Source organism: Neophocaena asiaeorientalis, unplaced genomic scaffold, assembly GCF_003031525.2.
Source record: "Neophocaena asiaeorientalis asiaeorientalis breed wild unplaced genomic scaffold, Neophocaena_asiaeorientalis_V1.1 scaffold82, whole genome shotgun sequence".
Lineage (NCBI taxonomy): Eukaryota > Metazoa > Chordata > Mammalia > Artiodactyla > Phocoenidae > Neophocaena > Neophocaena asiaeorientalis.
The window spans coordinates 3,786,660-3,803,661 of record NW_020173068.1 but is presented as its reverse complement, the minus strand read 5'-3'; positions in this window follow the sequence as shown (position 1 = coordinate 3,803,661).

Genomic DNA, 17,002 nt, shown 5'->3' with positions numbered 1-17,002 from the left:
TTTAATTAATTAATTTGTTTGTTCATTTATTTATTTATTTTGGCTGCGTTGGGTATTTGTTGCTGCGCACGGGCTTTCTCTAGTTACTGCGAGCAAGGGCTATTCTTCGCTGTGGTGCGCGGGCTTCTCATTGAGGTGGCTTCTCTTGTTGCAGAGCATGGACTCTAGACGTGCGGGCTTCAGTAGTTGTGGCTCACGGGCTGTAGAGCGCAGGCTCAGTAGTTGTGGCACACTGGCTTAGCTGCTCCGTGACATGTGGGATCTTCCTGGACCAGGGCTTGAACCCATGTCCCCTGCATTGGCAGGCAGATTCTTAACCACTGCGCCACCAGGGAAGCCCTATATATTTTTTTAATATGGTTCCTCTAACTCATTATAATTATTCTTAGATTCACCCATGCTGTGGCACATACTGATAATTCATTCCTTTTTATTACTAAATACTAAATTTATTTCTCCATTCACCTGTTGATGGACATTAGGGTTGTTTACATTTTTTTACTATTATAAATTATTATAAGTTATTGTTATAAATTAAAGTGTGGTAAACATTCATGTACATAAGCTTTTGTTTTTCTTGGGTAAATAACTAGGAATATATTGGCTGGGGCAAATGATAAGAGTTTGTTTAATTGTTAAGAAACTGTCAAACTATTTTTCCAAAATGACTGTAACACTTTAGAGGTCACAAATAGTGTATGAGATTTTCAGTGGCTCTATATCCTGGTATGATCAATCTTTTTAATTTTAAACACTCCAGTAGGCATGTAGTAGTATCTCATTATGGTTGTAATCTGCATTTCCCTAATGAGAAATGATAATGAGATTCTTTTCCTGTTCTATTTACCACTGTAATTCTTCTTTAGTGAAGTATCTATTCAGATCCTTTGCCCATTTTATACTTGGGTTATTTTATATTGCTATTTGGAGTTCTTTATGTATTCTGGCTATAAGTTCTCTATCAGATATGTAATTTGCAAATATTTTTCTCCCAGTCTGTTGCTTGTCATCTCATTCTTTTAAGAGTATCATTCAAAGAGGAGGCTTTTTGTCCTGATGAAGTCCAACTGATAATTTTTTTCTCTTATGGATTATGCTTTGGCTGTTGAATCTAAGAAATTTTTGCCTAGCTCAGATTCACAAAGATTTTCTCATATGTTTTCATTTAGAAGTTTTATAGTTTTAGGTTTTATATTTAGGTCTATGGTCCATTTGGAGTTAATTTTTATATACAGTATGAGGTGGATCTAAGGGAGGCTTTGCATATGAATATCCATTTGTTCCAGCATCATTTGTTAAAAATTCTTTCTCCTCCAAATTGCCTTTCCACTCTTGTAAAAACTCAGGTGACCACATATATCTGTGTCTATTTCTCAATGCTTTATTCTATTCATATCAACTGGGGATATACAAAATATATAATCATATATATGTATTTTTTCTTATGTATATAATGGAGACTTCCACATAAAGATGACAGATTGAACATGCACACACATACTTTCATCTATCTAGAAACAAAACTAAAAAAATAATTCCTAAAAAGTATTTTTAAAGCACTAATTCTCAAGAAAGGAAAATCAAAAGAGAAGATTATAGCAATAATTTTTTTGAATCATATTATTTTGGCACATAGAGGTAAATTACCCCCCAAAAATCAGATAAAAGATATGAATGCAATTGACTCTGAGTAGGCAGTATGAGAGGTAAAAGACTTGGAGGAAACTCTCTTTATTGAAAGTTTCAAAAGCCACTTGAATCTCTAAACTATGTACCTAATTATCTTAATAAACAGCAAAATCAGGAAGAGATGAAGTAAAAAAGACAAGAAAAAGATAGGAAAGAGAAGGAAGAACAAAGAAAGGAAAGTAGATGGATACATACTGTGGAGTGCTATGTATCTTTTATATAGAATAATGTGTATGTAGACTATACAGACACAGGGACTTCCCTGGTGGTCCAGTGGTTAAGACTCCACACTTGTATTGCAGGGGGCACAGGTTCAATTTGATCCCTGGTCAGGGAAATAAGATCCTGTATGCTTCACAACATGGCCAAAGAGGAAAAAAAAAAAAAAGACAAAAAAAAATGTATAAACATTGGAAGGAAAATACTCTTTAAAAAAAAAAAAATATATATATATATAGACACAGAATAATTAATGGTATTCTACTTCCAGACATGACAAAGACCATATCCTCAGAGAAAACAACCAAAAATCTGAACATATTACAAAAATAAACTGTCTGAACATACTGAACTGAATAATGGTAGAAAGATTCTGGTTAGGAGCTCATGCTTGTTGGAAGAGGGACGTCATGGATTTATACAAGTCTCTAACTCTGCGGTTTTTAGCCTGGGGCTAAGTGAAACCATGTGGTATGCATGGTGGTGACAAGAATGCATGTGGGAAAACTCACAGTCTTTCTGGTATGTGTAATTAGAAAAATAAAGCCAGAAAACAATGAATGCTGATGTAAGGGGTCAAATCCTGTGATAGAAATGGCCAGAAAGGGGAATCCCCAAATTCTGTTTGATGGATCCTTGAACCATCCATGCATGAAACAAACTTAGAATAGCTCAGCTAGAAAGAGAGAGGAAAAGTGGGGAGAGAAATGAAAAAACAGAAAAGAGACTAGAGCTACTGCACAAGAAACAGTTTGCAGCTCAAATCCAGCCAGGAAAATTACTCATAAAATAAAGAAAAATTACTCACTGAAGAAAAATTAAAAGTAACGGAAGCAAAATCTCCACAATTTAATACAATAATGTGCATAATACAATCCAAAATTGCCCAACTTATAAAGAATTTAAAAAATACAACACATTCTCAAGAGAAAATAAAATCAGCTGGAACAAGCCATGAGAAAACCAGACATTAGAACTAAAGGACAAGGAGTTTGAAACAGTTATTATAACTAATCACAAGAAAGCAAAGCAAAATATGTTTTCAATGAATGAAAACCTCAACCACATAATGGGAAGTCTCAACATAAAAAATTAGAAACTACCAAATAAAAACCAAATGGAATATTAGAATTAAAACTTCAATTTATGAAGTTTAAAAATGTCCTAAATAACCTAACAGCTTTATAAATATAATAGGGAAAGAGAAGTGAATTGAAATGATAGATCAATAGAAATTATCCAAGGTGAAAAAACAGAAAGAAAAATATTTTTAAACATGAACAAGCTCATAGACCTGTTAGATGTTACCAAATTATAAGGCATTTATGCAATTGAAATGCCAGAAGTAGGAGAAAGAAAATATGAGGAAGAAAAAATTTTAAAGAAATAACGGGTGTGAGACATTTGTTCAAGATGGCAGAACAGAAGGATGTGCACTCACCTCTTCTTGCAAGAGCACCGGAATCACAATGAACTGCTGAACAATCATCGATAGGAAGACACTGCAACTCACCAAAAAAGATGCCCCACATCCAGAGACAAAGTAGAGGCCACAATGAGATGGTAGGAGGGGCGCAATCACAATAAAACCAAATCCCATAACTGCTGGATGGGGGACTCACAAACTGGAGAACACTTATACCACAGAAGTCCACCCACTGGAGTGAAGGTTCTGAGGCCCATGTCAGTCCTCCAAACCTGGAAGCCTAGGGGGATTTGATGGCAGGACTTTGACAGGACTGGGGGAAATAGAGACTCCACTCTTGGAGGGCACACACAAAGTAGTATGTGCATTGGGACCCAGGGGAAGGAGCAGTGACCCCATAGGAGACTGAATCAGACCTACCTGCTAGTGTTGGAGGCTCTCCTGCAGAGGCAGGGGGTGGCTGTGTCTCACTGTGAGGACAAGGACAACGGCAGCAGAAATCTGGGAATACTCCTTGGCGTGAACCCTCCCAGAGTCCGCCATTAGCCCCAAAAAGAGGCCAGGTAGACTCCAGTGTTGGGTCACCTTAGGCTCAACAACCAACAGGGAGGGAACCCAACAAGACCCATCAGCAGACAAATGGATTAAAGTTTTCCTGAGCTCTGCCCACCAGCACAACAGCCAGCTCTACCCACCACCAGCCCCTCCCATTAAGAAAATTGATCAAGCCTCTTATATAGCCTCATCCACCAGAGGGCAGACAGCAGAAGCAAGAACTACAGTCCTGCACCCTGTGGAACAAAAACCACATTCACAGAAAGATAGAGAAAATGAAAAAGCAGAAGGCTATGTACGAGATGAAGGAACAAGATAAAAACCCAGAAAAACAACTAAATGAAGTGGATATAGGCAACTTTCCAGAAAAAGAATTCAGAATAATGATAGTGAAGATGATACAGGAGCTTGGAAAAAGAATGGAGGCAAAGATCAAGAAGATGAAAGAAATGTTTAACAAACACCTAGAAGAATTAAAGAACAAACAGAGATGAACAATACAATAACTGAAATGAAAAATACACTAGAAGGAATCAATAACAGAATAACTGAGGCAGAAGAAAGAATAAGTGACCTAGAAGACAGAATGATGGAATTCACTGCTGCAGAACAGAATAAAGATAAAAGATTGAAAAGAAATGAAGACAGCTTAAGAGACCTCTGGGACAACATTAAACGAAACAACATTCGCATTATAGGCGTCCCAGAATGAGAAGAGAGAGAGAAAAGACACGAGAAAATATTTGAAGCGATTCTTCAAATTTCCCTAACTTCCCTAACATGGGAAGAGAAATAGCCACCCAAGTTGAGGAAACATGGAGAGTCCCATACAGTATAAACCCAAGGAGAAACATGACAAGACACATAGTAATCAAATTGGCAAAAAATAAAGACAAAGAAAAATTATTGAAAGCAGCAAGGGAAAAATGACAAATAACATATAAGGGAACTCCCATAAGGTTAACAGCTGATTTCTCAGCAGAAACTCTACAAGCCAGAAGAGAGTGGCATGACATATTTAAAGTGATGAGAGGGAAGAATCTACGACCAAGATTACTCTACCCGGCAAGGATCTTATTCAGATTCGATGGACAAATCAAAAGCTTTAGAGACAAGCAAAAGTTAAGAGAAGTCAGCACCACCAAACCAGCTCTACAACAAATGCTAAAGGAACTTCTGTAAGTGGGAAACACAAGAGAAAAAAAGGACCTACAAAAACAAACCCAAAACAATTAAGAAAATGGTCATAGGAACATACATATCTATAATTACCTTAAATGTGAATAGATTAAACGTTCCAACCATAAGAACAGGCTCACTGAATGGATACAAAAACAAGACAAATATATATGCTGTCTACAAGAGACCCACTTCACACCTAGGGACACATACAAACTGAAAGTGAGGGGATGGAAAAAGATATTCCATGCAAATGGAAATCAAAAGAAAGCTGGAGTAGCAATACTCGTATCAGATAAAATAGACTTTAAAATAAAGTTACAAGAGACAAGGAGGGACACTACATAATGATCAAGGGATCAATCCAAGAAGAAGATACAACAAATATAAATATATATGCTCCCAACATAGGAGCACCTCAATACATAAGGCAACTGCTAACAGCTATAAAGAGGAAATCAACAGTAACACAATAATAGGGGAGGACTTTAACACCTCACTTACACCAATGGACAGATCATCCAAACAGAAAATTACTAAGTAAACACAAGCTTTAAATAACACAATAGACCAGATAAATTTAATTGATATTTATAGGACATTACATCCAAAAACAGTAGATTACACTTTCTTTCTACACAGAACATTCTCCAGGATAGATCATATCTTGGATAACAAATCAAGCCTCAGTAAATTTAAGAAAATTGAAATCATATCAAGCATCTTTTCTGACCACAATGCTATGAGATTAAGAATCAATTATATGGAAAAAACATAAAAACACAAACACATGGAGGCTAAACAATATGTTACTAAATAACCAAGAGACCACTGAAGAAATCAAAGAGGAAATCAAAAAATACCTAAAGACAAATGATGATGACAAAACACGATGATCCAAAACCTATGGGATGCAGCAAAAGCAATTCTAAGAGGGAAGTTTATAGCAATACAAGCCTACCTCAAGAAACAAGAAAAATCTCAAATAAACAATCTAACCTTACAACTAAAGGAATCAGAGACAGAAGAACAAACAAAACCCAAAGTTAGTAGAAGGAAAGAAATCATAAAGATCACAGCAGAAATACATGAAATAGAAAAAAGGAAAACAATAGCAAAGATCAATAAAACTAAAAGTGGGTTCTTTGAGAAGATAAACAAAATTGATAAAACCTTAGCCAGATTCATCAAGAAAAAGGAGAGGACTCAAATCACTAAATTAGAAATGAAAAAGGAGAAGTTACAACAGACACCGCAGAAATATGAAGCATCCTAAGAGACTACAACAAGCAACTCTATGCCAAAAAAAATGGACAACCTGGAAGAAATGGACAAATTCTTAGAAAAGTATAACCTTCCAAGACTGAACCAGGAAGAAATAGAAAATATGAACAGACCAATCACGAGTAATGAAATTGAAACTGTGATTTAAAATCTTCCAACAAAAAAAGTCCAGCACCAGATGGCTTCACAGGTGAATTCTATCAAACATTTAGAGAAGGGCTAACACCCATTCTTCTCAAACACTTCCAAAAATTGCAGGGGAAGGAACATTCCCAGACTCATCCTATGAGGCCACCATCACCCTGATACCAAAACCAGACAAAGATACTACAAAAAACGAAAATTGCCATGGAACAGATGGGCCCATGAGCCATGGCCGCTGATCCTGTGCATCTGGAGCCTGTTCTCCACAACGGAAGAGGCCACAACAGTGAGAGGCCTGCGTACCCCCCACACACAAAAAAAGGAAAATTAAAGACGAATATCACTGATGAATATAGATGCAAAAATCCTCAACAAAATACTAGCAAACATAATTCAACAACACATTAAAAGGATCATACACCATGACCAAGTGGGATTTATCCCATGGATGAAAGGATTCTTCAATATACGGAAAACAATCAACGTGATACATCATATTAACAAATTGAAATTAAAAACCATATGATCATCTCAATAGAAGCAGAAAAAGCTTTTGACAAAATTAACACCGATTTATGACAAAAACTCTCCAGAAAGTGGGCATAGAGGTAACCTACCTCAACATAATAAGGGCCATATACAACAAACCCACAAAACATCATTCTAAATGGTGAAAAACTGAAAGCATTTCCTCTAAGATCAAGAACAAGACAAGGATATCCGCTCTCACCACTATTATTCAACATAGTTTTGGAAGTCTTAGCAACGGGAATCAGATAAGAAAAAGAAATAAAAGGAATACAAATTGGAAAAGAAGAGGTAAATTTGTCACTGCTTGCAGATGACATGATACTATACATAGAGAATCCTAAAGATGCCACCAGAAAACTACTAGAGCTAATCAATGAATTTAGTAAAGTTGCAGGATACAAAATTGATGCACAGAAATCTCTTGCATTCCTATATACCAATGATGAAAAGTCTGAAAGAGAAATTAAGGAAACACTCCCATTTACCATTGCAACAAAAAGAATAAAATACCTAGGAATAAACCCACCTAAGGAGATAAAAGACCTGTATGCAGAAAACTATAAGACACTGCTGAAAGAAATTAATGATGATATAAACAGATGGAGAGATATACCATGTTCTTGGATTGGAAAAATCAATACTGTGAAAATGACTATACTACCCAAAGCAATCTACAGATTCAATGCAATCCCTATCAAATTAGCAATGATGTTTTTTACAGAACAAGAACAAAAAATCTTAAAATTTGTATGGAGACAAAAAAGACCCCGAATAGCCAAAGCCCTCTTGAGGGAAAAAAAGGAGCTGGAGGAATCAGACTCCCTGACTTCAGACTCTACTACAAAGCTACAGTAATCAAGACAATATGTTAGTGGCACAAAAACAGATCAATGGAACAGGATAGAAAGCCCAGAGAAAAAAACCCACACACCTATGGTCAACTAATTTATGACAAAGGAGGCAAGAATATACAGTGGAGAAAAGACAGCCTCTTCAATAATTGGTGCTGGGAAAACTGGACAGCTACATGTAAAAGAATGAAATTAGAACACTCCCTAACACCATACACAAAAATAAACTCAAAATGGATCAGATACCTAAATGTATGACCGGACACTATAAAACTCTTAGAGGAAAGCATAGGAAGAACACTCTTTGACATAAATCACAGCAATATCTTTTTAGATCCACCTCCTAGAGTAATGGAAATAAAAACAAAAATAAACAAATGGCACCTACTGAAACTTAAAAGCTTTTGCAAAGCAAAGGAAACTACAAACAAGACGAAAAGACAACCCTCAGAATGGGAGAAATGGTTTGCAAATGAATCAATGGACAAAGGGTTAATCTCCAAAATATATAAACAGCTCATACAGCTCAATATTAAAAAAAACAACCCAATCCAAAAATGGGTAGAAGACATAAATAGACATTTCTCCAAAGAAAACATACAGATAAACAAGAAGCACATGAAAAGCTGCTCAACATCACTAATTATTAGAGGAATGCAAATCAAAACTACAATGAGGTATCACCTCACACCAGTTAGAATGGACATCCAAAGAAAATCTACAAATAACAAATGCTAGAGAGGGTGTGGAGAAAAAGGAACCCTGTTAAACTGTTGGTGGGAATATAAATTGATACAGCCACTATGGAAAACAGTATGGAGGCTCTTATAAAACTAAAAATAGAGCTACCATGTGACCCAGCAATCCCACTTAAGGGCATATACCTGGAGAAAACCATAATTCAAAATGATACATGCAGATTTAGATCAAGATGCAGAGTAGAAGGACGTGCAATCACCTCTTCTTGCAAGAGCACCGAAATCACAACTAACTGCTGAACAACCATCGACAAGAAGACAGAGGAACCCACCAAAAAAGATACCCCACATCCAAAGAAAACAGGGAAGCCACAATGAGATGGTAGGAGGGGAAAAATCACGATAAAATCAAATCCCATACTCTCCAGGTGGGTGACCATAAAATGCAGAATAATTATACTGCAGAAGTTCTCCCACTGGACTGAAGGTTCTGAAACCTTCGTCAGGCTTCCCAGCCTGGGGGTCCAGCAATGGGAGTAGGAATCCCCAGAGTATCCAACTTTGAAGGTCAGCAGGATTTGATTACAGGACTTCCACAGGACTGAGAGAAACAGAGACTCCACTCTTGGAGGGCACACACAAAGTTTTGTTCACACCAGGACCCAGGGGAAAGGAGCAGTGACCCAATAGGAGGTTGAACCAAACCAACTTGCTGGTGTTGGCGGGTATCCTGCAGAGGTGGGGGGTGGCTGTGGCTCACCGTGAGGACAAAGGCACTGGCAGCAGCAGTTCTGGGAAGTACTAATTGGCGTGATCCCTCCCAGAGGCTGCCATTTGCCCACCATACAACCTGTAAGCTCCAGTGCTGAGTCGTCTCAGGCCAAACAACTAACCAAGAGGGAACATAGACCCACCCATCAGCAAACAAATGGATTAAAGTTTTAACTGCCCACCAGAGCAAAAATCAGAGCAGAAATATCATAAAAATCAGAGCAGAAATAAATGAAATAGAGACAAAGAAAACAAGAGCAGACAGCAGAAGCAAGAAGAACTACAATCCTGCACTCTGCAGAACAAAAACCACAATCACAGCAAGTTAGAGAAAATGAAAAAGCAGAGGATTATGTCACAGATAAAGGAACAAGATAAAACCCCAGAAAAACAACTAAATGAAGTGGAGATAGGCAACCTTCCAGAAAGAGAATTCAGAATAATGATAGTGAAGATGATCCAGGGTCTCAGAAAAAGAATGGATACAAAGATTGAGAAGATGCAAGAAATGTTTAACAAAGACCTAGAAGAACTAAAGAACAAGCAAACAGAGATGAACAATAAAATAACTGAAATGAAAAAATACACTAGAAGGAGTCAATAGCAGAATAACTGAGGCAGAAGAACAGATAAGTGACCTGGAAGACAATGGTAGAAATCACTGCTGCAGAACAGAATAAAGAAAAAAGAATGAAAAGAAATGAAGACAGCCTAAGAGACCTCTAGGACAACATTAAGTGTTGAACAAATGTTGAACCAACATTTGAACTATAGGGGTCCCAGAAGAAGAAGAGAAAGGGAATGGGCCTGAGAAAATATTTGAAGAGATAATAGCTGAAAAATTAATTAACATGGGAAAGGAAATTAAATGTGCTTCCAAGTCCAGGAAGCACAGAGAGTCCCATACAGGATAAACCCAAGGAGGAACATGCCAAGACACATAGTAATCAAGTTGACCAAAATTAAAGACAAAGAAAAAATATTAAAAACAAGAGGAAAATGACAAATAACATACAAGGGAACTCCCATAAGGTTAACAGCTGATTTCTCAACAGAAACTCTGCAAGACAGAAGGGAGTGACACAATATATTAAAGCAATAAAAGGGAAGAACCTACAACCAAGAATACTCTACCCTGCAAGGATCTCATTCAGATTTGACAGAGCATTCAAAAGTTTTACAGACAAGCAAAGCTAACAGAAGTCAGCACCACCAGACCAGCTTTGCAACAAATGCTAAAGGAACCTCTCTAGGGGGAAAAGAGACTAACAACTTAAAAAAAAAAACTCTTGTACATATATAGACTGCTATATCAAAACCTCATGGAAACAGCAAACTCAAAAACTGCAATAGAAACACACACAAAAAAGAAAAAGCAACCCAAGCACAACAATGGTCATCAAACCAAAAGAGAAGAGAACAAAAGAGGAGGGGAAGAAAAAGACCTACAAAAGCAAACCTAAAACAATTAAGAAAATGGCAATAAGCATACACATACTGATAATTATCTTAAATGTAAATGAATTAAATGCTCCAACCAAAAGACATAGACTGGCTGAGTGGATACAAAAACAAGACCCATATATATGCTATCTACAAGAGACCCACTTCATACCTAGGGACACATACAGACTGAAAGTGAGGGGATGGAAGAAGATATTCCAAGCAAATGGAAATCAAAAGAAAGCTGGAGTAGCAATTCTCATATCAGACAAATAGACTTTGAAATAAAGACTGTTATAAGAGGCAAAGAAGGACACAACATAATGATCAAGGGATCAATCCAGGAAGAAGATATAACAATTGTAAATATATATGCACCCAATATATGAGCACCTCAATGTGTAAGGCACATACTAACAGCCATAAACGGAGAAATCAACAGTAACACAGTAATAGTGGGGGACTTTAACACTCCACTTTCATCAATGAACACATCACCTAGATAGAAAATCAATAAGGAAACACAGGCCTTAAATGACACATTAGACCAGATAAACTTAATTGATATTTACAGAGCATTCCATCCAAAAACAGCAGAATACACATTCTTATCAAGTTCACACAGAACATTCTCCAGGATTAGACACATGCTAGGCCACAAGCTGAGCCTCGGTAAATTTAAGAAAATTGAAATCATATCAAGCATCTTTTCCAGTCACAATGCTATGAGATTAGAAATATACTACAAGGAAAAAAACTATTAAAAAAACCACAAACACGTGGAGGCTAAACAATATGCTACTAAACAACAAATGGATCACTGAAGAAATCAAAGAGGAAATCAAAAAATACCTAGAGACAAATGAAAATGAAAACACAATGATCCAAAACCTATGGGATACAACAAAAGCAGTTCTAAGTGGGAAGTTTATAGCAATAAAATCTTACCTCAGGAAACAAAAAAATTCTCAAATAAACAACCTAATCTTACAACTAAAGCAACTAGAGAAAGAAGAACAAACAAAACCTAAAATTAGTAGAAGGAAAGAAATCATAAAAATCAGAGCAGAAATAAATGAAATAGTCTCAAAGAAAACAATAGGAAAGATCAATGAAACTAAAAGCTGGTTCTTTGAAAAGATAAACAAAATTGATAAGCTTTTAGCCAGACTCATCAAGAGAAAAAGGGAGAGGACTCAAATCAATAAAATTAGAAATGAAAAAGAAGAATTTACAATGGACACCACAGAAATACAAAGGATCATAAGAGACTACTACAAGCAACTGTATGTCAATAAAATGGGCAACCTGAAAGAAATGGACAAATTCTTAGAAAGGTACAGCCTCCCAAGACAGAACAAGGAAGAAATAGAAAATATGAGCAGACAAATCACAAGCACTGACATTGAAGCAGTGATTTTAAAACTCCCAGCAAACAAAAGTATGGGATCAGATGGCTTCACAGCAGAATTCTATCAAACATTTAGAGAAGAGCTAGCACCTATACTTCTGAAACTGTTTCCAAAAATTGCAGAAGAAGGAAAACTCCCAAACTCATCCTATGAGGCCACCATTACCCTGATACTAAAACCAGACAAAAATACCATAAAAAAAGGAAATTACAGGCCCATATCACTGATGAACATAGATTCAAAAATCCTCAACAAAATATTAGCAATCCGAATCTAACAATACTTTAAAAGGATCATACACCACGATCAAGTAGGATTTATCCCAGAGATGCAAGGATTTTTCAGTATCTGCAAATCAATCATTGTGAAACACTACGTCAACAAAATGAAGAATAAAAACCATACGATCATCGCAATATATGTTAAAAAAGCTTTTGACAAAATTCAGCACCGAGCTTTGTGACCACCTAGAGGGGTGGGATAGGGAGAGTGGGAGGGAGAGAGACACAAGAGGGAAGAGATAAGGGGATATATGTATATGTATAACTGATTCACTTTGTTATAAAGCAGAAACTAACACACCATTGTAAAGCAATTATACTCCAATAAAGATGTTAAAAAATTCAGCACCAATTGATGATTAAAAGCTCTCCAAAAAGTGGGCATAGAGGGAACCTACCTTAGCATAATAAAGGCCATATATGACAAACCTACAGCTAACATCATACTCAATGGTGAAAAGCTGAAACGTTTCCTCTAAGATCAGGAACAAGGCAAGGATGTCCACTCTTGCCACTTTTACTCAACATAATTTTGGAATTCCTAGCTATGACAATCAGAGAAGAAAAAGAAATAAAAGGAATCCAATTTGGAAAAGAAGTTAAACTGTCACTGTTTGCATATGACATGGTACTATACATAGAAAATCCTAAAGATGCTACCAGAAAACTACTAGAGCTCATCAATGAATCTGGTAAAGTTGCAGGTTACAAAATTAATACACAGAAATCTGTTGCATTTCTATACACTAACAACAAAAGATCAGAAAGAGAAATTCAAGAAAGAATCCCATTTACCATCACATCAAAAAGAATAAAATAGCTAGGAATAAATCTACCTAAGGAGATAAAAGACCTGTACTCCAAAAACTATAAGACGCTGATGAAAGAAATCAAAGATGACACAAACTGATAGAAAGATATAACATGTTCATGGATTGGAAGAATCAATATTGTCAAAATGACTATATTACACAAGGCAATCTACAGATTCAGTGCAATCCCTATCAAATTACCAATGGCATTTTTCACAGAATTAGAACAAAAAATCTTAAAATGTGTATGGAGATGCAAAAGACCCCGAATAGCCAAAGCAATCTTGAGAAAGAAAAACGGAGCTGGAGCAATCAGGCTCCCTGAATTCAGACTATACTACAAATCTACGGTCATCAAAACAGTATGGTACTGGCACAGAAACAGAAATATAGATCAATGGAACAGGATAGAAAGCCCAGAGATAAACCCATGCACCTATGGTCAATTAATCTATGACAATGGATGCAAGACTATACAATGGAGGAAAGACAGTCTCTTCAACAAATGGTGCTGGGAAAACTGGACAGTAAAAAAATGAAACTAGATCATTCTTTAACACCATACACAAAAATAAGCTCAAAACGGATTAAAGACCTAAATGTAAGGCTGGACACTTTAAAAATCCTAGTGAAAACATAGGCAGAACCCTCTCTGACACAAATCACAGCAAGATCATTTTCCCAGAATAATGGAAATAAAAGCAAAAATAAACAAACGGGACCTAATTAAACTCAAAAGCTTTTCACAGCAAAGGAAACCATAAACAAAATGAAAAGACAACCCACAGATTGGGAGAAAATATTTGCAAATGATGTGACTGGCAAGGGATTAGTCTCCAAATTTTACAAACAGCTCATGAGGCTTAATATCATCTAAACAAACAACCCAGTCAAAAAAATGGGCAGAAGACCTAAATAGATATTTCTCCAAAGAAGACATACAGGTGGCCAAGAGACACATGAAAAGATGTTCAACATTGTTAATTATTAGAGAAATACAAATCAAAACTACAATGAGTTATCACTTCACACCAGTCAAAATAGCTATCATCAAAAAAATCCACAAACAATAAATGCTGGAGAGAGTGTGGAGAGAAGGGAACACTCCTACACTGTTTGTGGGAATGTAAATTGGTACAGCCACTATGGAGAACAGTATGGAGCTCCCTTTAAAAACTAAGAATGGAGCTACCATATGACTCTGAAATCCCACCCCTGAGCATATATCAAGAGAAAAACATGGTCCGAAAGGATACGTGCACCCCAATGTTCATTGCAGCACTGCTTATGATAGCCAAGACATGGAAGCAACTTAAATGTCTATCAGCAGAGGAATAGATAAAGAAGATGTGGTACATATATACAATGGAATATTACTCAACAATTAAAAAGAATGAAATAATGCCATTTGCAGCAACATGGATGGACCTAGAGATTGTCATACTGACTGAAGTAAGTCAGAAAGAGAAAGAGAAATATCATATGATATCCCTTATATGCAGAAGCTAAAAAGAAATGATACAAATGAACTTATTTACAAAACAGAAACAGACTCACAGACTTAGAGAACGAACTTATGGTTACCAGTGGGGAAGGGTTGTGGGTGAAGGGATAGGTAGAGAGTTTGGGATCAACATGCACACACTGCCATATTTAAAATGGATAACCAACAAGGTCCTACCTTATATCACAGGGAACTCTGCTCAATGTTTTGTGGCAGCCTGGATTGGAGGGGAGTTTGGGAGAGAATGGATACATGCATATGTATGACTGAGTCCCTTTGCTGTGCACCTGAAGCTATCACAACATTGTTAAGCAGCTATACTCCAATATAAAATAAAAAGTTAAAAAAAGAAGATAAAAAAAAAAAAAAGAAGATACACGCACCCCAATGTTCATTGCAGCACTATCTACAATAGCCAAGACATGGAAGCAACCTAAATGCCCATCGACAGATAAACAGATAAAGAAGAGGTGGTACATATTTACAATGGAATATTACTCAGCCATAAAAAAGAATGTAAAATGTGGAACAAATGGAATTGTATGTGCTTTCAAAGGGATATTTATAAAAAAGTGTCCTAAAAATGATTTGTTCAGAGTGAGGAATTTTAGGATGATAGGAAGTCTTTCGAGTTTAGGCTTCATGCAATTTTGTAGATTCAAACATAAAATTTGTCCAGAATTTAAAGATTTAGGTGCCTTCCTAAATCGTTACAATGCTTTACCAAATCTGTGACTCCTACATAACACAAACCAGTGGTCAAATGTAAAACAGTATATTGTAGATTCACTGTAGGTTTTCAACCTTTTTTAGATGTATGCACATGGACATTTTTATAATGTAATTACAACCACCACAGAATTAGCTTTTTAAATTGCAGACGGTAATGCATGTCAAACTAATATGTAGTGGCCTTTTCAAGGCCTAGTCCCAGGGAAAACATTTTGTAGAGTTTAGGGGAGCGGGAGGAAGGGAAGGAATAATTTTTTATTTAAAGTTAATTTCTGAGGAATATTTTGTGACTTTAATTGGTAAATATGTCAACAGCATCAAGTACTTAATCTTTTACATCATGTCTTCAGCTATTTGTATTTTCACTTGAGTAAGTTCAGTGGTCTGAAACATGATTCTGAGCTTCACATGGATTACATTTTACTGTGGAACTCAAAAGTTCCATCCCTGAGTTTGGCAGTTGTTATTACCTAGGCGCCCTGCAGTTATACAGGTATTCAGGTACACGTTCCTGACTACAAAGCTGCTTTTGAACCTTGTTGTGTTGAAATACTAGAAAAGTAACAATCATGGCAGCAATTAAGGTCACAGAAATCATTAGATAAAGGGAAAACAACGAGGCGGGTCCTGCATAATTTTCTTTTAATAAATAAAGTGAGACTTAGGTGGTGGGAAGAAGGAACTAGATACTCTACTTACCACCATGTGTGTGCGTGCGTGCGTGTTTGTGTGGGCACTCACGTGTGTGTATGTTATCCACTCCCTTTTCTTTGAAACTTCTAAGATTAAAATAGGGGAGAAATCCTGTATGTTGCAATGATAGAATTTTTTGAAATATTAGGAAATCACAATTCTCCAGGCTCTCCATCTTGATTTATGCTTGAGTTGTTATGTGCCATATTTGCTTTGAAACCTTTGATTATCAGTAGTTTTACTAAAATTTTGAAGAAATAATCCACTTTCATCTGCTTTCTAGATTTCTTAATCTAAGTTCATAAGACAGAACTTGTTGATAGCAAAGTTCTCTAAGTGCTGCAAATTTTCAGCCATTACCACTTCAAAGAGGTTTGAATGAGGGAATTTTTTCCCCTTGTTAAAATAGTTCCTGTTTCTGTAGAAACTTCAGTTTTAGATCTTTGATGGATGAGCTATCATAATTCAAGTATACAGTTCTTTTTTTCTATCAACTCTTCATTGTCATCCAATAGTGAAGACATTAAAGATGCAGCAAGCTTATCGAGTACTATTTTCTAAAAGAAATAGGAGACATTTTCATCTTACTATTGTGCTTTTGGTTATGCAAACACTTTGATGATACAAATGTTTATGTCCCCCATAAATCTGGTCTGAAATCACTTTTGATTTTGTTGATTAAGTTAAACGATCTATAGTAGGATAGAGTACTGGGTACAAGTGATCCAAAGTAAGATAAAAGACTACAGTAAAAATGCTAGATCTTAAGAAAGAAACT